We start from the raw sequence: 24,005 nt of genomic DNA, 5'->3' as shown, positions 1-24,005 counted from the left end.
AAACAACTTTTTATGCCATCAAAAGAAAAATTCTGATTGACAATTGAAGAATAGTACCAAATTACATGGTGGTTGAGTTGGCCTACCTTGACTCTGTCCAGCAAACTAAGACAAAGTAGAGACTGAGTTGGACAGAGCATTTGGACTGAAATACTGAATAAGACTTTTTTTTTTATCTTACACGTACAATCTTTAAGCATGTCACAAGAATACTTAAATAAAGTACAAGTACCTTAAAATGGTATTTAAATGCAGTACTTCAGAAAATGTACAGTACATTTCACCTCTGATAATAATTAGTAACATGTATAGCCAAAATTGCCTGCATGTAGCGTTTGTATATGCAGTAAGAACATTGAACTAATAAAACATTGAAATGATTTAATAAATCAAAATAAAACATTTTGCTGGACTTGTGATTTGTTTGAAGTGTGTATGCTCACACAGTCCATGGGTACTTGCAAATAATGACAATCTGTTCTCTCAGTCAGTGTAAGCCAAAGGATGAGCTGGTTACAAAAATACCCACTGTGAAGACAACAGGCCAATCTGTGTCCATAGATGATGAAATATCAGCAAGGCCACCCTCAGTCCTCATTGCTGGAATAACAATCACAACAACTGTAATGGGAGAGAGAAAAGATGCAATGGGATGATAAAAGAGATGGAGAGAATGACATGGCATTATCGCTTGGAGACATGTCATTTTTCCATGTTGAAGGTCAGACCGGGACTTTTAGACACTGAAAAATAAAAGTACAGAAAAGCACTTGGACTATTGCCCCTCCAGTGGTTGCATGAGTGTAAAATGGAGCCAGTTTATTACAGTTTTTCTCACTCGCTTTAGTACATTTCTCAGATCAGAATTGAAATTCTCAAAACTACTTAAAACTACTTGTTCATCCTCCACATCATCTCATCACTTGTGCACATCATAAAAGCAATTTGTCATTGTTTTGAACATATTGCAAATGCTTATGTACAATTGTCTGTTGTTTACTACATTATCAATCTTATGTCCTGCTGATCACAATGAATTATACCGGTACTCTGTTGAATAGCCTTAGCCCCCAAAACATCTAGGTACAAGTTCATTGCACTACATGCAAAATGGCTGAACACATTGTCAAAATGAAAGATATATATATATATATATATATATATATATATATATATATATATATATATATATATATATATATATATATATATATATATATATATATATAGAGAGAGAGAGAGAGAGAGAGAGAGAGAGAGAGAGAGAGAGAGAGAGACTTTTTTTTGTAAATGTCTCCTTACTGTAATTGATGAAAATATCCATTGTGATGTGGATGACATCCTGTCTGTAACCTGACAGACAGGATCATCAGCCTAAGGAGTGTTTCACACGCTTACATTTCTAATTTTGTAATTTCTACAGTCATGCTATGCAGTGCTGTAAAACAGTCCTTTCTTTTTCTTTTCTGCATCACCATGACCGGCTCTGTCAACAAATTACAGTACAAACAGTAAAAACATGACTGTGAAACCTGTCCAATCTCTTGCAATGTATAACTTTCTACTGTTGGAATTGACCTGACATATTGAAGAAGTGCAGCCTTGTCATTGTCATCAAAATGTTAGCCATAGTTTACTTCAGAAAACACTTACAGAGTACACTGTTATATTGATAACATGACTAAACATTTTGACTATCGTGTTTGTAAACAATGACACAAGGACTTGTCATTCTGATGGCTCTGACATTTTCAATGACATAAGGATTTGCTTTTGAGTGATAGACAGGATTTTGAGCAAGTTACGGGCTTTTGCAGGTAATCCACTGTGTTGTGCTGTTTGTTCGATATGTTTCGAGAAATGCATTTACTGTTTTGCAAATGTTCGGGATGATGAAAATGTACCAAAGCCAGTGAGAAAAACTGTAAAATACAATGTTAAAAGGCGTTCTGTAACACAAATTGCACTATAACACAGTAATGAAGCAGATCAGTTTTTGCAGAAGTCTGTACTTAGTCTGTCATCTGTACTTAGTGTTTAGTGCTAATAAGCAAGTGTTAGCACATTAATGCAGTAAACAGAGATGGTGAACATGGTAAAAATTACACATTAACCATCAACATGGTAGCATTGTCAATGTGTGCATGTTAGCAGTGGGTTATTAGCATTTAGCTCAATTAGTTAAGTGACATTTAGGATGACAGTGAGTTATATATATCAAATGAAAGCTTTTAATGAATGACACGAGTTTGACCGCTGGATTATTTTACTCATGCAAGTGCGAGTCCACAAAATCAAAAGGAAACAACTTTTAAAATGCTTTTTTTCTTTTTTATGCTACGCTAACTTTTATCAGTAAAGTACTACTGATAGATGGAATCAAGTAATAGGCTGTGAATAAATATGAAGTAGTGTCTTAGAGCTCTGAGTGCCCACAGACAGCTATAATAATGACAGTTGTGGTTGGAAACTCTGTGGCTCACTGCAGGTTGGGTGAGAGTGAAGAATCCCATTCTCTCTTGCATCTGAAGGTAATGTACTGTAGATAGTATCTGGTACAGTAGGCTCATGTGGGCTGGGCACTTTTAGGTGAATGACACTTGAATACAAAAATCATTCATTTACTCGAATTCAAGTACTACATATCAAGACGGTATACTTTTTTTTCATATGCAACGATGATAAAATGACGTTTGGATTAAGGGCGGTGGATGCCAAGGTAGCCTGCCGGAGCACCGCAGTCCTTGCGGCTGATGCCTGTAGGAGGCTATCAAGGAAAGCATCCACGAATGTAAGACCATTTCAAGCACATGCACTGACTAAACAAAGACAGAAACTTTTTTTCCGAACTGTTAACCACACCAAAGTAGTTTGGGATCCAACTGTAAAACCTAAAGGCATTTTTGGGGGGCACTTAAATATTAGAAGCTCCAAAATGTGATGAGAAAAGAACACTGTTAACTGATGTACCGATCTACCTGGGTATAAGTGTTTCAGAAATGATAGAGCTGTGGGTAGAGGAGGAGGTGTGTTGATATATATATATATATATATATATATATATCATATATATATAAAAGACTGTTTTAAGTCTAAAGTTTTATTATGTGATAATATATCAATTGAATGTTTGTGTATAAATGTTTCGCTGTCCCCACGTATGGAATTTCATATTTTGGTAGTCTATAACCCTCCTTCAGGCTATGCTATAACGTTCTATGAGAATCTAGACGAATTATTTAAAAGCGTTAAACATAATTGTGAGGTATTTGTCCTTGTTGATTTTAATATTAACTGAATGAAACACTGTAGAAAAAAAACTCAAAAAATTGACATCAAAATTTGAGTTCCAACAGATGATTGTCGGATCTACACTGCTAACCAGGAATACTCAAACACTAATATACCTAATATTTACAAATAAACCTAATTGAGTCACAAAATCATATAATTTAGTTACCGGATTGCCTGACATGATACTAATTGCAAGGAAACTTACAAGGAAATTTCTAGCTGGATATTTAAATTTAAAAAAAAAATTTTTTAATAGACAAAAACTAATCAAACTCGAGCTTCCTCGTAAGGACCTAAATAAATTTTTTAATGAATTAATGAGAGTTAGCTGGGGTGAGGTCCTACAACACACAAGTAAATAAATGCTGTGATCATTTAATGTCCAGCATTGGTAGTATTGTTAATTGTGAAGTTCATTAAACAATGCAAAAAGCCACAAAAAGAAAAATACAGCTGCCTCGGCTAAGTGACTCTGTACGTCAACTAATGAAGAACAGAGATTATACTTTAAAGACCTTCCTCAAAACTCGAATTGAGACTGATTTGCAATTATTCAAGGAGCTGAGAAACAAGATAGTTAAGGAGCTGCGCATCTCAAAAGCAAATTATTATATTCGAGTTTTATCAGAAGCAAAAGGAAATGGTAATATAATTTGGAAACAATTAAATAGTCTAATAAAACCAAAAGTAAATGTCGCCAAAAATATGAACTTAAAGTCGGGAAAGACATTATCTCTAATCATGGTCAAGTTGCCAATGAATTTAATGATTTTTTTATTCAATCTGTTAAAGATCTTTCCATAAGCTTCGCCTACATTAACACTAAAACGAATGTCATGGCTCCTAATGAAGATGATGTCAACTCATTTCAGATCAGGGAGGTTGACCAATCAGTTGTTCTGAAAGTTATTGAGGATTTAAACACTACTTTTTCTAAGGATATATATAATTGAACTGTATTCTTAAAAAGATATAGTAGTATTCTGGTTCAGCCATTTACTCACCTTATTAATATCTCCATCAAACCTGGGCAATTCCCAGATGGATGGATTTTAAAATCTGGGAATGCTGAAGTAGTTAGCAACTATAGACCAATTAGTCTTTTTACAGTCCTATCTAAAGTGCTGGAGAAAGCTGTTTCACAACAACTTCTACATTACCTAGAGACAAACAATTACATGCACCCTATACAGTTTGGTTTCAGATGTTATCACTCCACAGAGTCAGCAACCTGTTTATTTCTAGAAAACATAAAACAGTCACTTGACAAAGATAATATGGTAGGCGCAGTGTTCCTGGACTTGAAAAAAGGCATTTGATACGGTAAACCACAACATTTTAATTTCAAAACTCTCAATGTTAAACTTGTCTGGTTTGACTCATATTTAAAAATCGAAACAAGAATCCCTCAAGGAACTGTGTTGGGTCCCATCCTTTTTAGTTTATATATCAATGATTTGCCGGATGCATGTCCTGATATAGGTCTTCAGATGTACGCCGACGATACATTCATCCATGTATCTGGCAAAACCTGTGATGATGTTGCAGATAAGCTAACCAAAAACTTGTTAGCCTGGCTTGATGCCTCCTGTTTGACACTAAACATCAAGAAAACAAAGGATCTGTTTTTCTATTACAAAGCTATCTGAGACTGAATCCCTGAATGTTAAAATTAAAGGTGAGCTCATTGAACAAGTACCAGAAGTGAGGTATGTGGGGATAATTTTAGACTCCCAGTTAAACTTTAAAAGTCACACTAAAAAGATTTGCAAAGCGATTAAGGCTAACCTTACCTGTTTTAAGATGATAAGAAAATGCTTGACATTTGATTGCGCCTTAATGTTTTTAAATTCAATGATACTTTCACATCTGTCTTATCGTTTAACTACGTGGTCCCAGGCTAATCAGTCTGTGATTAAATCTATAGTGTCTTTACAATCAAACCTTGAAAACTCTGGTCAAAAAGCAAGTCAGGTACCATCACTGTCGCATTTTAAGCAAATACAAGATTTTAAGTTTTGCAAACTTTATTGATTTTCATTATGTAAAGCTTGTATTTAAATGTTTAAATGGATTTGCTCCTCAGCCTCTATGTAAATACATTGAGAGACTACAGAGTAGCTGCAGATTCACCAGAGCAGCTTCAAATGGCGATTGGAAAGTTTCATTTTGCAAAACTTCTTTTGCTCAAACGGCCTTTTCTTTGAAAGGAGCAAAGTCTTGGAACTTGCTACCTAAACACTTGAAAACTGCTGCAAACTTCACCACTTTTAAAAGAGAGGCCAAGTCCTGGATAGTTCAGCAAAAAACGTGTACTCACATCTAGTTTACTGTAGTTAGCATTACATGTTTTTATTGTATTTTCTGAAATGTTGGGAGACGGGACAGAAAGGACCCAAACGCAACGCTCAGAGGGAAGGAGGTTTTATTGAGGGTTCACGGAGGGAGCTAGGGAAGAGGTGAGGGAGGAGAGGTGGACGCCGGGGGACGCGGGCACGGAGGACCGAGGAGCAGGTGAGTCGCAGGTGGTGAGGCGAGGAGCAGGGAGTAGCCGGGAGGGCGCCGTGAAGGAAGCCCGAGAGGAGAGGACCCGAGGATGAGCCCAGCCGACGGAACGGATGACGAGGGTGAGTGAACTTGGGAGGGAAAACAGACAGAAAGACAGGGTTAGTGACTGGAGCGACAAAGTACAGGGAAAATGAGAGAAAACAAGAAACATGAGAGCCTGAACGTAGAGGTGGCACCGGGTATGGAGCAACGACGATCAAGGGAGGATGGTGTGGAGAACCGGGGTTAAAATACAGGCAGGGATGAGGTTGATTACTGGCAGGTGTGGCAGGCTGACGAGGTAGCTGATGAGGTGCAGGTGTAGGTAGTTGGCTGGGCTCAGGAGCCGAGGGGGAGAGGAGGAGAACACAGGGAGGCAGGCAGAGCAAAACAATGGGTGAAATAAAGCGCGAAAAAAAAAGGGAAACCAGGACACTCACCGTCATCTGGGCTGTCCCCACAACAGGGCCCCCCCCTCAACGGACGCCCCCAGGCGGCCCACCCGGCTTGTCTGGATGAGCCCTGTAGAAGTCAGTCAGGAGCGCTCCTCCGGGCCGTAACCGGCCCAGTCCACCAGGTAGCCGACCTCTACGCCGCACGAGGTGGGCCTGCACAGAGGGGACAGCCACCTCCTCCTCCAGGGACGGGAACAGGGGGGGCTGGTAACCCAAGGCGCACATGAAGGGGGACATACCAGTGGCAGCGCTGACCTGGGAGTTGTGAGCGTACTCAATCCAGGGGATGTAGGAACTCCAGGAGGTGGGGCTGCGGTACGCCACACACCTGAGTGCCGCCCCCAGGTCCTGGTTGGCCCACTCGGTCTGTCCGTTGGTTTGGGGGTGATAGCCCGAAGAGAGACTGGCAGTGGAACCAAAGGCACGGCAGAAGGATTTCCAGACCTGGGATGTGAACTGGGGTCCCCGGTCCGAGACGATGTCCAGAGGGATTCCATGGAGGTGGAAGACGTGGTTGATAAGCAGGCGGGCAGACTTAGAAAAGCGGTCAACGACAATGAGAATGGTAGTGTTTCCGTTGGGGAGACCAGTGACAAAGTCCAGGGCGATATGGGACCAGGGACGACTGGGGACCAGGAGGGGGCGAAGCAGACCGGCGGGCGGTTGATGGGAGGGTTTGGCGCGGGCGCACACCTCACAAGCTGCCACAAAGACTCGACAGTCCCTCTCTATCGAGGGCCACCAGAACCGTTGGCGAAACAGAAAGAGGGTGCGGCCCATCCCAGGGTGGCAGCTGAACTTGGAGGCGTGCGCCCACTGGAGGACCTGGGAGCGCACACACGACGGGACGTAGAGGCGGTTCTGGGGGCCGGTGGGATCGGTGGACTGGTCTCGGCGTACGGTGGATTCCACTTCCCAGACCACGGAGGAGACGAGACAGGAGGTGGAGTGGAGCCGGGAGAGAGCATCGGGTTTGGTGTTGCGGGATCCGGGCCGGTAGGAGAGGGTGAAATTGAACCGGTTGAAGAACAGGGCCCATCGAGCTTGGCGGGAGTTTAGCCTCTTGGCGGTTTGAATGTAGGCGAGGTTCTTGTGATCAGTCCATACCAGGAACGGATGTTCTGCTCCCTCCAGCCAGTGCCTCCACTCCTCCAACGGCAATTTCATGGCCAGAAGCTCCCGGTCCCCCACGCTGTAGTTCCTCTCAGTGGCAGTGAGGCGGCATGAGAAGAAGGCGCAGGGGTGGAGCTTGTTGTCCACCGGGGAGCGCTGGGAGAGGGTGGCACCGACGCCCACGTCCGAGGCATCCACCTCGACAACGAACTGGAAGGTGGACGAGGTGAACAGGGTTTTGAGGCGGGTGAAGGCTGCTGCGGCCTCTGGAGACCAGGTAAAGGGGACTGAGGAGGAAGTGAGGCGAGTGAGGGGTGTTGTAATTCCGGATGAAGCGGCCATAAAACTTGCCAAACCCTAGGAAACGTTGCAGCTGTTTAATGGAGGTGGGGGTTGGCCGAAAGGGGTGTTAAAGGCGGTTTTCCACTCGTCCCCCTCCCAGTTCCGCACCAGATGGTAGGCGTTTCTTAGATCTAATTTAGTAAAAATGGTGGACTGGGAGAGGGAGTCGAAGGCCGAGTCCATGAGGGGCAGCGGATACTTGTTTTTGACGGTGATGGCGTTTTGTCTGAGGTGTTTCCTGTTTGTGAAAGGCTGAAAATGTGTGTAGCAGCTTGGTGGTGTGCAGACACTGACGACGCACGTGGCCTCACAGCTATGTGGGTGGCATCACAGGTGTGTATGTGACATTGTACGTGTTCTTAGTGTGACATTGCAATTGCATGTGGGTTTTGCAAGTGTGTGCATTGCAGTTGTGTGTAAGTTTGTGTCGTATGGATGCCGATCTGCAGTGGTGCCAAATCATGACATAAGAAACATAAGCTTCATCTTGTAGTATTAGCCAGAATAAAGCAGTGAATCAGATAAATAAAAAGTTTTTTTCTGATAGTTTCATGCTGGTTACGTTCTAAAGCACAAATAAACCCAGCCACACCTCTGCACAACCATGCGGGAAGGAGCCACATTGCCAGATTTTGTGTGACTGCTGCCGAAGCCACTCTTCACCCTGCTTGTGTGTGTGTAGCTCAGTCAGTCACACACAGACCTGTAGCTTTTCATACATCCATGACACAGAAACAGAGCAGTGGAGAAAGATGAAGACCACGATTTAATCTATTTACTACGTTTTCATAGTCCTGACCTCAGACCCTGTGTGCTGCCCAGAGGCTGATGCCCTGAACACAGCAAAATAAAATAAAAATATACATCAGACATCTGGCAACAAGCATGCTAAGACACCTGTCAATCAAGCAAACATGCTCCCAAACATAGTTGTCTTTACGCCTAAATATGTTCTATATTATAAGTTATAATTAATTATTTTTTGCAACATTTCACCTTCTTCTTCTCTTAGCTTCACCATTCAGCTGTAAATTCTGGTTTGGTGCCTTCTGTACATAGTAGTGTGGAGCTTCTGACAAATGCTGATGCAGTAATGGAGGCTTGAATGACTAAAGGTAAATACAAAGGATACTGCAATTTGTAATTCACAAAAGAGGGGTGCAGAAATGAATTAGAGAGGATGACTGACTGCTGAGATGGAATGGCTCTAAGATCTGTGACGTAGATAATTATTTCAGTGCAGCTTCTGTTTACAGTGCTGAAAATGAAGAATAAGCGGATGAGTCACCACTATTATTTTTACAGAGCAAAAACGTTTTTGTTGCATTTGTAATATTTTCTCTTTTTCATCTTCTACCTACCTAAAAATATCTGCTCACGGCTGTCAAATTTTCAAGGTATGACTTGACTTATCCCTTAAGGTGACATGAACTAATTTTCATAAAAATTTAAATACTGAAATTCAACACCAGTGACCTGTAGTGGGGTGACCACACATTAGAATCATGGAGGATGGCCAGAGGAATGTATAGTGCCACCTGGTGATGAGCCTAATCCTTAACCACATGGTACCTGCCACCTATTTCCAGGAAAAACGCCTAAAATGACATACCTAAAATAAATCAGTAATATCTCCTCAACCATTAGGCCTAGATGCATAATTCTGGTCTCCTTTGAAAGGTCAGAAGCTAAGGAATATGAATCCATTGCATTACAGACTACATGGAGATGCAATACAGAAAGAATATGATATTTTCATCCTCGCCTGGTAAATAAGATATAATAAGATATAATAAGATAGATTATAATGCACCTGAATATCTTCTAATAAACCTGGAATACAACTGTAACTGTAAATTTGATGAAAAGAAACTGATATGCAACAGTTATTACAAAATCTTTCAAAAATATACCAGGCTGTAGACTATAATTATAACTGTAACTGTAATTACTTGGTGTCTGCTTTGCATCATCTGAGCTACAACAAACAACAGTGGTGCACAACCGGCTGGCACTGCAGCACAACATTGGACATTAAGGCACACGTTTGTACATTTCACAAGTAAGATGAGCCCAATGAGCGTGGTGTCATCCACAAACTTCAGGAGCTTGACGGACTGGTGACTGGAGATGCAGCTGTTCGAAGAGCTTGTCCTGCAGCAGAGGTGTCAATAGCAGAGCTGAAATCCACAAACAACACAAATTGCTCAAAAGACTTCATTACCAGATGTCATGGCGATGGGTCTGCAGTCGTTAAGTCATGTGGTCCTTGGTTTGTGTAAGACAGGGATGATGGTGGAGGATTTGAAGCCGGTTGGCACATGGCACGGCTCCAGTACGGTGGGGGGTGGGGTGGGGTTATGACAATATTTATCACTATTTTCAGGATTTTTACAGTCAGTTAAGAAAAAACAAATCAACGGATTAGTCCATCATGAAATACAAAATAGTTCAACCTCAACCAACTACAACAGTAAAATATTGATTTTACATTAATGCATAAGTAATAATAAGATCATGATAATAAGAGTAACATTTTTCTTTCTGCTTTGAGTACTTTTACTTTCAATACTTTAAGAACATTTTCCTGATTATACTTCCATACTTTCACTTAAGGAACATTTTCAATGCAGTACTTTTAATTGTCAAAAAGATTTTTTAAAGTAAAGTATTAGTACTATAACTTCCACTCTGCCTGATGGTAGCAATCCATTATTTTCTGAAAGCTTGTTCATTTGTTGAGTCCAAGAAAGTGTTTTCTGTTTTATAGTATCAGAGAGACAGAGAGATGGATGCTCACAAGACCAGAACATAGCCTTCGATAATAACAATAATAATAATAATATTAATAATGATTGTAATCATGATAATGACAACAGGGATGCCCCCAACTTAAGATTTTCCTGTTACCTAATCTAGTCTCATAAAATACACTTAACTATCAATCTGGAACTCTTTGGAATTATTTAAATGAATAACTAAAACCAAAATGACCATCAATAGCTAGTAGGGTGAAGGATTTGGAGTTCTACATAGATGAGGTTGGCGATATATTCACTGTTATGCAACATTAAAGAAACCAGCATGTATAAGTACAATAATTTATTTATATGATAAAGAAAAGCCAAACACAATAGATGAAAACTTAGTAAAATGTACTAAAGAACAAAGAGTTGCGTGAGAAGGTCAGCAAGTGTGTGAATCTGGTGCGCGCCTGAAAGAATGTGCATCTGTTTCTGCAACGTATATTCAGCATGCTATTACATTAACATATATGTTGCAGAGAAAAGAAAGCATATGAAGCCGGAGCGTTGATTTTCCTGTCAGCGTGTAGTTGTGTTTGAGGCTAGATCAGAGGTGTGTGTGTGTGTAATCTGTGTTGGATAATGGTATCAAGTTAAAAGGAGTTTGTTATCATCAAGTGTCTGTATGGAGCATAACATTACTAATATCAGTTTAACGGTGGCTGAGAACTACAGTTGCACAATAACCTCATTTAACCATAAAATGATCAAAGCAATAAACCTCAGTGATACACACATCGGAAAAACAGTCCTGTGTGTAGCTAAGCAACATTACACTTTTTAAGATATGTGAATGTATGTAATGCCCAGGTACGTTACCAGTCCGTAAAGAAAGAGAGGTTGCTTTGGTGTGCTAGTTGTTAAGGCAGGGAAGAATTGTGGTTCAGTAGTCGAGAGACAAGACCGAGAGTAGAGGTTATGTTGGGGTTTTGTTGATCAGGTGATGTCATGGGTCACAGGTCACTGACCATTTGTAGCTGAAACCTGGGTCCTGAATTCATTCCTGGAGGATTGCGGGAAACAATGTTCAATGACTCACATGAAAAACGTCCAGTTTAGATCACAAATGAACAACTTCATCTGTCAAGTCCCAGTGGTCCCAACACTATTATACAACAGCCTGGTTTACAATTCCTAAGCTGACAAAAGTACAATATGACAGCGAGAGAGAATTTGTAGACTTAAAAATGGCTCTGGATCAACTGCACTGTCAGAGCACTATAAATACATTGCTTACATACAGTGCTCATGGAGCAGATGATATTGGACACCAACCATACACCACGGCAATGTTACACAGAGCCAGTCAGTCAAGTTATGTTGATAACTGCCTCCAGAGTCTCCTTACAATAGCGTCAGTAAATTTTCTGGTGGATAAATTGCACTGAGTAGTAGCTGATGGACAATTCGAGATCTGCCAGTGGTGCCAGTCACCAGTCGTTTCCCATTTGCCATCAGTTGCCAGCTCAAAGATTCCCCATTCAGGCTCATGGAGAAACCCTCAAACCCCCACCCACTAAAATGCCAGATGGATACAGTTGAGCTTGGTTACAAGACCATTGAAGACACATATTGAGAAACATCTACTGAATGCTGGAAAACCAGTATTGTCTCATGGGTCTGATGATATCATTCACACACAAGGTCATAGTACAGAACCTGTGGGCAAAGAAATGAGACTGGGATGCTTTGGAGCAAGCACATGGTTCAGTAGCCTTCTTGACCCTACAAGATGGAACAAGGATTCATATCTCCTTTGTGATGACGAGATTACGGGTGGCACCTAAGCACCAGTAGTTCTTCCATCAGTTAGAGCTCTGTGGTGTATTAAATAGGGCCCAGCTGCCTGCCTTATACACCGTAAGCTTACACTGAGGAAGTTAAATGGAAGCAAAAGCCCTTTAATCTGGTAATCACGTGTCACCAAGCAGGAGACTAAGCTGTATAGCACCAGAGTGGGACAACAAATTTAGCCTCATCTGTGTTGACGGACGCATGCAGAACCATAATAGCTATGTTCCAGTAGACATTGACCTAATTTTACCGGACCAGATGACACAGATGAATGACTTCTCTACCCTGGTCTTGACTGAGGTCTTCGCTCAGCTCAGGCACCAGTACTGGGTCCTGCAGGGAAGGCAGACTGGAAATTGTAACCATAGGACCTATTTTAGGATGTAGAAGAACAGATGTAGACACTTTTTGTTGTACACAGTGAAAACTAGAATGTCACCATGAGAAATGTGTGTGTGTGGTGCTAGAATACTGGCTGTTTGGATCACGAGCGCAGATGAATGGAATAGTTAAGCAGAAATCCAAGTGATGGACAGAACCTAAAGACTGGTTTAACTACCAGCTATACCCAACAATGACCAAGATCCTTTACAGGATAGAAGGAATTCATAGGTGTTACATATTCCCTCAAAAGCTCCAAATTACAGTTACCTCCTTTATCAGAATCCCACTGTGGATGAAGTTCCAGAGCCACAGTAGGTGTTCACACCTACTTTACACGTCATTATTCCAATACATTTTGTTTTAAACGTGCAGTGGTAGTGACACTCAGAACTCTGTGGTGATCCTTTGATGATGTAACTCAGTGCCCAGTAGGGATGGGGATCATTACTTTTTATTGATATTGATACCCTTATTGAGACTGCTTAACGATCCGATTCTTTACCGATACCACTATCGATACTTTACTACTCCTCCTCCTCTCTGCTGTTATTCACTGCCTGCAGATAACGTTACCTGGCCAAAGGAGGAGCGGCTGGTTTGTCTCAGCCAGCAGCTGAGTTTTTAACAATGTGACAAATTTTAAGACTACAGACCAGTCTATGCTACAGACAGACAGCTTTAGCTTGTTTGTAACATTTGGCTAATTGTCAAGCTAACGTTAGCTGTATTTGTACATAACATACAGGATGACAGACTAAGGATAGATATGATTAAATGAACCCTTTTACATTTTTACCTTACAGAGAGATATATTGATGACGTATTTTATTGCACATACTTACAGTAACGAGCGTAGCTGTCGCCAGCTCAAGTAGTTTGGAGCTAACCCTCACCGTCTCCACTGCGACGTAGCAGCGTCTTTCTTTGCTGGGCACTGTCTGTGTGTATGTCTGTGTGGGAGCTGACAGAGAGCAGCAGAGGCTGCAGCCTGATGACAAACAGTCCCGGGCCTGTTTAATACCGCGTTTCAGTGCCATCATTAAAAAATATTATTTTTCTTATTCATCGCGTTTCAAGTTAAATCAGATTTAACGCTTGAAACATAACATTACATTATAGGACCCGCTAGTCTCGATAGCAGTATCGATAAGCTCGGACCTTGATATTCGGGTTATGAGAAATTTTGGAACTGGGTGCTTTTATAACCGGTGATCCCCATCCCTAGTGCTCAGACGCAGTGAATCTCTCGGAATAAAAAATATGGCTCACAGCAGTACGACAGGATCTGAGTGTTTGTTGGTCTGTGGCAGTTATGCAGCAGCAGTGATCAGTAGAGTAGTATAATGTTGATTATGTCTGTTGCCAATGGAACAGTGAATGACAGGAAAATATTGACATATCGCCTATCCTCACGTGCCACTGCCCTGATAAGAGGCTGGGTCAAGTAATCCGAAATAACCTGAATTTGGTAACCATTTCATTTTCTATTTCATTCCCAAGTGGACATGGTAGAGCAAGCCAAAAGCTGGTTATTAGGTATAGAGCGTGTTTTGTGTGTATTTGTAAAGCCCTGCTAGCTCAGTAGGTCACAACAGAGCTTGTGAGTTTAAATCTGTATTCTGTTTCGTGGAAGAAAAGTAAAATATAACACAACTGTCCCATTTTTCATCTATTTCAAGTGGCCAATTTGCTTACACTGTATGGACCCTGTCTGTTTAGTAAGGGTATGGACAGATATAGTATCATAGAGTGTCACCTCTGATACATGTAGTGTACTGTTGTCCACTTAAACCCCTGACTGCTGCATTTTGGCTAACAGTAACTAAAAATTATTTTGGGCAGATTCAGTCTACAAATTGCAGAAGTCAAGATAACATAAATAATTGTATGCATAATAATGATAAACTGTATTACAAAGCTGAATGACACATGTCTGCTGCTCTTTCATCTGAGTGGCAAAAAGGGATTATCATTTTGGTCAAGCATCAAAGGCCTATAAATTTAACAGTAGCTTTGGGTGGACCAAACATCCTCAGACTTTCCTTCATTTAGTTGTAGAAAATTTTCTGACATCCAGAACTTCTTATCAGCGAGACAGTGGTTGAGAGACAAAAGGCCACTGGGGTCGTTCCGCTTCATGGGTAGATATAGCTGTATATGGTCTGCATATCAATGAACAAAAATGTTTTTTAGATTATAGAGCCAAGTTGAGGTATACACTGAAAAAAATAGGAGTAAAACATTATACAAGGGACACAATCTGCAATTCTCACCTGTTTTGATTAACCAAGTTTGAAGGGGGGATTTGAGCCAGTTATAATGGTAACCAAACTATAAAATCCAGCTTTGAAAAAGATATAAAGATGTTTATGTTCATAGAATGATGTTTCTTGGCAAACACTCTTGATTGATTCATTTTTATTTAACACCAAATCATAACAGGGCAGGCGACTTTTCATACAGAGCAAGTCTGGACTGTACTCTTTATTATATATTCTTAACAGTAGCTAGGGGTGTGGCGAGATCTCGCGTCAAAAGATCTCATTAAATTGTGACAATATTTCTCATCAGATAAAAAGCTGTCTTTTGAGACTCAGGCAATGGACATTTTTCACATGCTGTCAGTCAAGCCACGCATTAATTTCCTCACGCAATGAAATAGAAATGAATAACTGCTAAGATCGTGGCGCAAATCAACTCTGTCCAGCTGATTGACACCGGCGTAACCCGCTCGCGCTTTGAGTCCAGACAGCTGGGAAGAGTGGTAACGTGAATTTTGCTACATAAACATCTAAAAACTGAAGCGCAGGCTTGCTCTGTTTGGGACTGTTTACACTTTACACATTTTGTGCACTTTATCTGAGCAGAAGGTGGTGAGATCTGTGGTGAGATTTCTGCAAGATCAAAAATGTTTCATTTACTTTTGTTTCCCATGCAACATGCAGTCCCAAACGGCGTCGGTCAAATGGTCTGAAGGGGACGTTACTACCAGCATAACGTAATGCACAGCAGCGTAAAGGGCTGGAAGACTTCTCATCAAATAATATTATGACTTTTCTCTGGACATGTCAAAGAACACAGATGTGGGAGAGATTTCAAATGTGCAGAAAGTTTTGAACATGTGCAGAAAATTTACTGAAACACAGGTGAAACACTATTAAAGTCCAGAAGTTTCTAACTGAATTAAAATTAAATAATTTATCATTGAGGTGACTAAATCATGACTCAGCAGGGATGACATTACATGAGAAAAGCTATCTACAGGAGAAACAGGTCTGAAAGCAGCACAGAATGACTTAGAGCTGCACTGCATTATATTCTGTTATAGTTAGGCTATAGAGTTTGAATTGTCACCTGCCACCTGAATTTTGTGTTTTTCTTTATATAAATAAAAAAATCACCATAAACTGCTGTAGCAAAAAATCATCAGAATGCAGGAAATAAGTGTTTAATGCTCAAAATTTTAATATAATTCAGAATTAAAGAATTGTTTTTTTCTAAAGCGTTAAAATCTTGTCTCGTCTTGAGAACCCAACATTGAATCTCATGGGTTAAGTGTCTCGTCACACCCATAACAACAGCAATAATAAGTAGTAGGAATTAACAAGGCCAAGCCTCCCAGCTTGGATAAAAGGATAAAAACGTGCAGAAGCCCATCAGACCAAACAAGATTCAGATGATGTCGATCAGAAATGCTGGAGTCATGGAGAGAGTCAAGTTAGCTCGCCGGCTAACTCTGAGCAGCTGCTAACGTTATTCGGTGCAGAGCTGTATTGCTTTCCACATTACTTCACCAGCTAACATGATCCATGTTACTGTCCTGTGTACCACCGGTATTATGTCAAAGTGTTGATTTAGACCTCAAGAAACGATGTAACAGTACAAAGCAAATGTGGAGCAATTTGTTTAGCCTACAGTGACGTAAGTCAGGGCAGTCAGCTAACGTTACATTAGCTCAGAGCTGCCGCTTGCTTCGTAACGTTCAATTTAGATTTATTGCCCGAGCATAGATTAATTCAACCTCAAGCTGATAAAACTATTACTGTAACGTTGCAGTTGGAGTTTACCCGAGTTTCCAACATGTTGTGTGAAGCTGTCTCCCTGTCTGTCTGTGGTGTAGCCTGGCCAGAGTGGCAACGAAGGTGGTAGGTAGGCAGGCAAACGTGATAATTTTATTTACAGTGGTCTGCAGTACACGGATAAATCAAACGACAAACAAAATGACTTAAGGGAAATAACTTACTCAACTTTTAGCTACACTAACAAAAGGCATGCGTTTGAAGTAGCGCCACCTCACCTACTTCTCCATTGGGAGGAAAAATCCCACTGTTTATATAGGGTGTTAAATTCACACCCAAACTGCTTCAGCCCATTCCATTCAATTGCAGGTTGATCTAATCCATAACCTTACTACAAAGAAATCACTTATTATTTAGAATTTGGTTATCAGTTCACTCCTCTCCCACTGACTCGAAAAAAGGTCAGAGATTTCTACATATTTAATTAGAACAACCACAAAACAACCAAAAGAAACATTAAAGAAATATAAAGAAAGAAAAGCCTCTACTTGGTTTGGCCTGTATCATCCATGACCACCCAATTACTAAAAAACAGGAAATGCTTAGGCGGGCTGCTCCCCAAACAATTGTCCTACATGGTGGAACTGAACAAAGGAACAAACAATAAAAATTAGTAACCATGTTCAAACTTGCAACCTAATAAAATGTAACTGAAACTAACTTATGACTGTGTGTTTACTTGAACCTATCATATCACCCAGGATGCTAAGTTACACAAGCCATGGTAAATTACAAAAATAAACACCTGTATAAAATTATATGGTATAATGTGGATAATAACCTGTAGGCTATGGGACAAGCGGTGAGCAAACCCACTTTGTCACACTTTTTGTAATATAGGCTACAGCCTCATACACTGTCAGATTCAACCACTTTATCATCCATTAGGAAAATGTAAGTCTGGTAGATGATGAATAAACAGACATCACTGTGAATAAAACTATTGCATTAACTTATGGACACTCATCACCACTCTGACTCAGGCTCTTTTTTTAGATAAATGTGCACATACATATGCCTGTACATGCATTAATATCAGTACATCCACTGAATTAAAATGGATGCCCTGCCTATTATTTACCTGTTGCCATGGTAAATCATAGTCTCGGATCTCTTTGGATGTTTTTTTCATTCACAGTTCTGTGAATTCAGAGTGAACATACTCAGAGTTTACTGAACTGACTCTGATCAGCTGTTCTGGCTCAGAATTTGTTAATCCTGCTTCCTGAAACAGAGCCTAGACTGGAAAACATTCAATTAAGAAAAAGTAATTTGTAAAAATAATTTAAGCCTTTTTCATGATTTTTCAACAAAAGCGCCACTTAGTGGCCAATTGGTGCCTAATTTGGACAGAGCCTCGTTGGGGCATGTGAAGGTACTGGCTCAAGGTCTGACTTGACAAGCTGCAGATTGGACAGCTGATCTTCTCTCCTCCCCAGAGCTCCTATTTGGGCACATCTATATTTCTTTCTGTCTTAGCAGGCCGTAGGATGATGAGATTTTCCTCACAACAGCTTGGCTCTGTTGTAATGGCAGCACGCTGCCAGATAATGAGTTTTAAACTTAGTCATGGTCCTAACGGAGGTATCGTTAGGACACAGACGCAGACTGGAGCAAGCTTCTTTAAGCTGAACGCAGCAATTTAGGAATGCTCACAGGACCCTCAAAAACAGGAGGAAAAACACTGAGCTGCAGCACGCACTTCCCTTCCAAACACTAGCCACCCTCCAGGCAGTCAATGGACATAAAGTTGTTACTGTGATGTAGAGACAGAGCTCAGTTAAAACTTTATGGATGAAAGATACATTTGTTACAGATTAATAACTCACCACTCTGAAAATCTTGATCCAGTCTATGTTGCCAAGCTAGTCAGCAACATGTACAGCTGAAACGAAGCCCTGTTGACAGGGTCCCCAGCAAAATGTATTATAGCCACCTAAAAGAAGGCCCACCCAAAAAAAAATCTATATCAATTCAAGTGTACGCCATATTGTGAATATTTGAAGCGCTTTACCTTGCCGTTAGATGTCCTTTGGAACAACATTTCCTCAACCATACAACTTCCGCATTCTGCTGTTTGGGTCAAACTTTCAGCGTTTTATGGAAGAGAATTAAAATAGGTGACTATGACAGCGACAAGGAAATGCTGGTAACTATGGAGACAAGGGGATACTACACCAAATCAGAGTATACAGAATAAGAGCTTTTGCAGAAGGAAACTGAAATAGATAGAGAGGAAACTTCTGGGGAAATTTGCTCCTTCTTGGCTGGAGGCCAAGAAGACTGGGAATTTACTGCCTTACTGAATGACTGTGAAGATAAATTGAAAAAATAAAAAAAACATCCACAAATCAGAAGGGCCTAAAGATAATTTATCTTCAAAGTATGGTCTTCTAACTGGTTATTAGACAACAAGAAGCAATGTAGACTACTTGTGTTAGCTGTTTGTATAGGCTAACTAAACTGGAATCACATATTCTGCAGCCATTGGTGTACTGTGCTAACTGTAGCCTACATGTACATGCTTCATTCTGGGCATCTGGTGGAACTACGCAGAACTATTACCAATCAACTCATCTTGTCCCTGGTTAAATATCCTTGGTTTCCTGTGACTCATCACCAATTCGTGTTGTCCTTTTCTGTCAGAACTCCTGTGCCACCGCCTGCTTCTCCATGTCCATTACCAACCACCACAGCATACTACTATGTTAGTAGTATGCTGTGGTGTTAGTTAGTACATTACTACCAAACCACGCCAGCTCAAGCCTGTCTTCCCCTTGCTTTCGTCAGCTCCACCAGCCACAACCTCCACCTATTTGTGAATAAACACTGTTAACTTTTACCTTTTTTTCTGCACATTGTAGTAGGCATATGCCAGTAATATTCTAGAGAATGTATAATGTGTTACTTCTATTATTCATTTTTGGTTCTGTTCAGGCAATTCAGGCTGGTTGCTTACCAGGTTGTACCTGAGTGAGCCCTAAGAGTACTACAACTTGGCAAATAAAATTCGAAATTTATATCCCTCACCAACTGGGCAGTACGTTGGTTTCAATGAATTTAATGCACTTTCTTCTTGTTTAATCTTTGTACAATTTGAGATGAAAAAAATCTAACAGCATATTGAACACAGGATAAAACATGATTTTATTTTTTATTTGCACATGATACAACTCTTTTAACTTTATTAATATAGGGAGCTTCACTGAGAGCAACCTCTCATTTGCAGGAAGGCCATGATCAGATTCACACCTGGAAGCTGCCCAGTACAACAGCAGCCTGATCTGCTGACCACTGAGCAGCTCAGCTGGAGTTGTTAGGGTTATGGGCCTTGCTCAAGGGCACCTCAATGGTGATAAATTAGGGTGGGCAAGCACTGCTTGTTTTACTTTCCATACCCAGATTTTACCTCATGGTCACAAGCTCGCTTCTGTAACCTTTGGGCCACCGCTGCCCCAAGAGACATGATATGATGTGTCATCAATGACAGACTATTTGTCTGTCTTTGGACCATTAAACATCGAGCTGAATGGCAAATGGTTGCTTAGATTGAGTTACCGCTAGGCCTAGCACTGCCACAAGGTGGAACAGTGAGACCACATTAAACTTATCCCACTAAAGGCAAATAGCTGACAGCTAAGAAAAGGGCAACTAGAACAACTTTTCATCAACAATTCATCATTGTAGTTGTTATCCATGACACTGAGCTGAGTTCTGGCCTGCGTGGGGGTGTATTTGATGTGCCTCCTCTTCTCTGCATACTTCAGCATTGAGCTGTGGTAAACCTCCAGCTCCCCTGAAACAACAAAGGTGACTTCACAAATTTTGTACCACTTTCATACAGTATCACACTTTATTTGTTACATTGTAGTTTTTGCTCCAACATCCTCCCACCCCCAAATCATAAGAGGGTTAGATGACTACCGACGTACGTGTGAATGCATTGCTATATTGTGTGTCTGTCATTTTGATGTAATGTAATTACCTGTGTGCTTGAACAATGTCATGTTACTCAGGTCTCTGAGGAGTGTCTTGTCCATCACACTGGTCTTTGGAGGACTGTAGGCAGCACTTCCCTTCACCAGCCACTTCTTCTTTCTTAGGTCTTGTCCACTGAGGTCATCATGGTAACATCTGGACTCCCATCCATCCTCCCACCAGAAGACCTAAAATTCCTTCACAACATATGTATATTATGCAGGACAGAGGTCAATCTCCATCTCATTTCCTGTTATTTTGAAAACACAATATTTAGAGACTTAGAATCCACAGATGTTACTTTGAAAATTTAAAGAGATAAGTCATAAAACAGTCACAGCTACAACGAAAGAAAAAAAGTTCGCATAGAATGAAGGTTACAATATGGTAACCCTAGTTCTATAAGCACAATGCAGAGCCCTCTATTGGACACTATGGGTACTACCTCCTCCAATCACACACTTGGCCATTGAATTTTTTTATTGTGCACGTAGCCTACCAATAGGACGTTGCTACTGATACATGCGTGACGTATATATAGCAGTGTCCCTAATGCCTCAGCATCTGCCTGCCCTTTAACACACCACGGTTTGCTGCTCTGATGACGGCCCAACATGCAACAGTGTCATGGTGAGTGCGTCGTCGGTGGAGCAGTCAATATCAACACAGCTGCCGAGTGAAGCCGATTCAGGACAGGGCATCCTCCTCTCTACTGCAGTGAGCTTCTGCTGGCAGGATGAGCCGCTGTTCGCTGTGGTAAAGTACTGTGGGCTGCACCGCTGGAAGAGACGTGTTGTCTGGTTGCGTTTCTCCGGCTATAGCTGACCTAGATTGGCATTAGCTCGGCTCTTGCCATCGCAGCTAGTCAGCTGAGCACTGCGCTGGTTCGGTTGAGCATATGTTGACAATGCGGTTTGTCACTGTCAGTTAGCTAGCTTGCATTGTGTCACCGTCATGGCAGCAGCCCTTCATTCGGCTGCCAGGCGATGTAGGCAACCCGTTGATCAGGCCGGGCAGCCTGGTTAGCGAGGAGGAAGCCCAGGTCCTACTGCCGTTTCACTCAGTTGCCACCAGGACAGCGACGTGGGCCATGGGCTTCTGTCTCAGTGGTTTGACCAGCGCAGCAAAGACCTGGGCCCTCCCACTGACTCGCTTGAGCTTAGCCAGGAGAGCAGTGTGGGCCGTAGGACAATTAGCTTAGCATCGGTGAACATGCAGTCTTGTGGAGACTGGAGCGCATTACACACCGAGTTGAAGATGGAGCAGGTTCAGTGGGGAGGAAAATGCTCTTTAGCAATGTACTGTGTTTAATCAGTTGAACATTCACAGCATTTTCAGTGTGTACACAAGCAGCACATGAAACACAAATAATTGCATGCTGGACACATAACGGAGGGAGGAGGTCTGGTGGTGTGCATCAGCCTCTACACCCTCTGTCACCTTTGTTTTTTTTTGTTAAATAAGGCTGCGACTCTTTTTCCATGGGGCTGCAATCGAAAAGGCCGTGGTGTCCTAGAACGCACTATGGGCTGTTTATGTTACACGCTATCATTGCCGTGAACTAGCAACAGTGGCCTCATGAACACGTGGCAGCAAGGCGAGCCCTTAGCCGCACCCCAGGAGTTAGCTTAAGAGATCAGTTCGCCGTTTGTTGAATAAAAAGGGATGCTGAGGCAGTAGGGACACTGATATTTATACGTCAAGCATGTATCGGTAGCGACGTCCTATTGGTCGACTACGTGCACAATAAAAATTTCAGTGGGAAAGTGCGTGCGTGTGATTGGAGGAGGTAGTACCCGTAGAGTCCAGTAGAGGGCGGAGCCTGTGTGAGATAGAACAGTACTGATCAACACTAAGCTTTTGACATACCATGGATCAAACTGATGTCTGAGGTCAGAGTAGTACTCCCAAATGATCTTTCTCATTGAAGGAGTCTGTAGTATCAAAATCAACCTACACTTCAGAGGCTAGTAAACGATCCAACCCCGTCTCACCTATGATGGAGCCCACTGGCTCCGTAGGTGAGCTTGTGGTCTCAGAAACCTGATCAGAAAAAAAACAAATCACCATGCCAAAACTCATCAATAATACACTTATGCAGACAATTAAATATTTCATTGTGGATCCACACATTTCATATATTTGCAAATGAATCCAACTTTGCAATACTTTGCACTGTAACCTGTGGAAAAGAATCAGTGTAGTTCTACATTACGTGAAATATACATACAATAACATGATGTTTGCAGGTACTAGTGCTTATTACTCACCTTGCATCATCACAGACATCAAACTTTACACCAGTGCTTTAAGTTTCCCTCATATGTGTCATCAGCTCTTACTGCATGTCTGTATAAACTTCATAAACAACTGGTGTGAGGTATGCAGACTACAACGAATAATAATTAGGCTCCTTTGGCAACTATATGTTTCTGCCCACTCTGAAATTTCTGTCTGTGATCTGCAAGTGAAAACAATGGCTGCTGAAGACAAAAGGTTGTTTTCTGGTATTCCTCAGACATCAGGACAAGACTGCCACACTCCACTGTGCCCAGCCAGACAGTTCCACGCTATCCTTATCTTTGACCGACAGCTCACAATTTTCTTATCATTGATGGCAACCCCACATTGGTGACAATTTACAAAGAGTTGCAGAAGTTGGGGCTCATTCACAATCCACCTCCTAAAAGACAATGGACTGAGGTCTCCAGCTGCTGTAGCCTCCAAATGTCATATGTCTGTGTGGAGGTAGATTTGCGACTGGGTGGAAGAAAGAGGCTGTCAGCTGCTTCATCAGCTGGTGCCTAGTCTGAATTCCTACTCATGTCAAATAACATAGATAGCATGCTTGTTTCTAGCTGTTCAAGGGCTGGAGATTATATGGAGAGGTTACATGCAAAAATGATACTCACCAATATCACTGATACTCGATAAATGGGTACCAATGACCTTCTGGATGGTTTTAACCACCTGCTGCAGCGCCTTCCTCTCCTGGGCATCCCATTGCTGAGTCACTCACTGTTTCTCTCTCTCTCCCTCTTTCTCCCACCCACCCTGATTCATGGTTCTGTTCAAGTTTTTTACCTTCTAAAAAGTAAGTTTTTCCTTGCCTGTGTCGCTAAGTGCTTGTTCATAGGTTAACAAAAAATCAAATCAGTATTTGGTGTGACCACCCTTTGCCTTCAAAACTGCATCAATTCTTGCACAAAGTCAGG

At 41.4% G+C, this 24,005-nt stretch overlaps 1 long non-coding RNA gene across 1 annotated transcript; it reads right to left on the bottom strand.

Moving 5' to 3' along the window:
• Positions 1-20,090: 20,090 nt before the first annotated feature.
• LOC123971731 lies at positions 20,091-23,796 on the bottom strand. The gene is made up of 4 exons (XR_006825268.1): positions 23,703-23,796; positions 22,660-22,833; positions 20,798-20,987; positions 20,091-20,608 (listed from the first exon to the last, which is right to left on the bottom strand). It is a non-coding gene; the product is annotated as an uncharacterized LOC123971731 (long non-coding RNA).
• Positions 23,797-24,005: the final 209 nt, after the last annotated feature.

Source organism: Micropterus dolomieu, linkage group LG05, assembly GCF_021292245.1.
Source record: "Micropterus dolomieu isolate WLL.071019.BEF.003 ecotype Adirondacks linkage group LG05, ASM2129224v1, whole genome shotgun sequence".
Taxonomy (NCBI): domain Eukaryota; kingdom Metazoa; phylum Chordata; class Actinopteri; order Centrarchiformes; family Centrarchidae; genus Micropterus; species Micropterus dolomieu.
The sequence above is the reverse complement of the archived record's forward strand: the minus strand, read 5'-3'. Positions and strand labels throughout refer to the sequence as shown.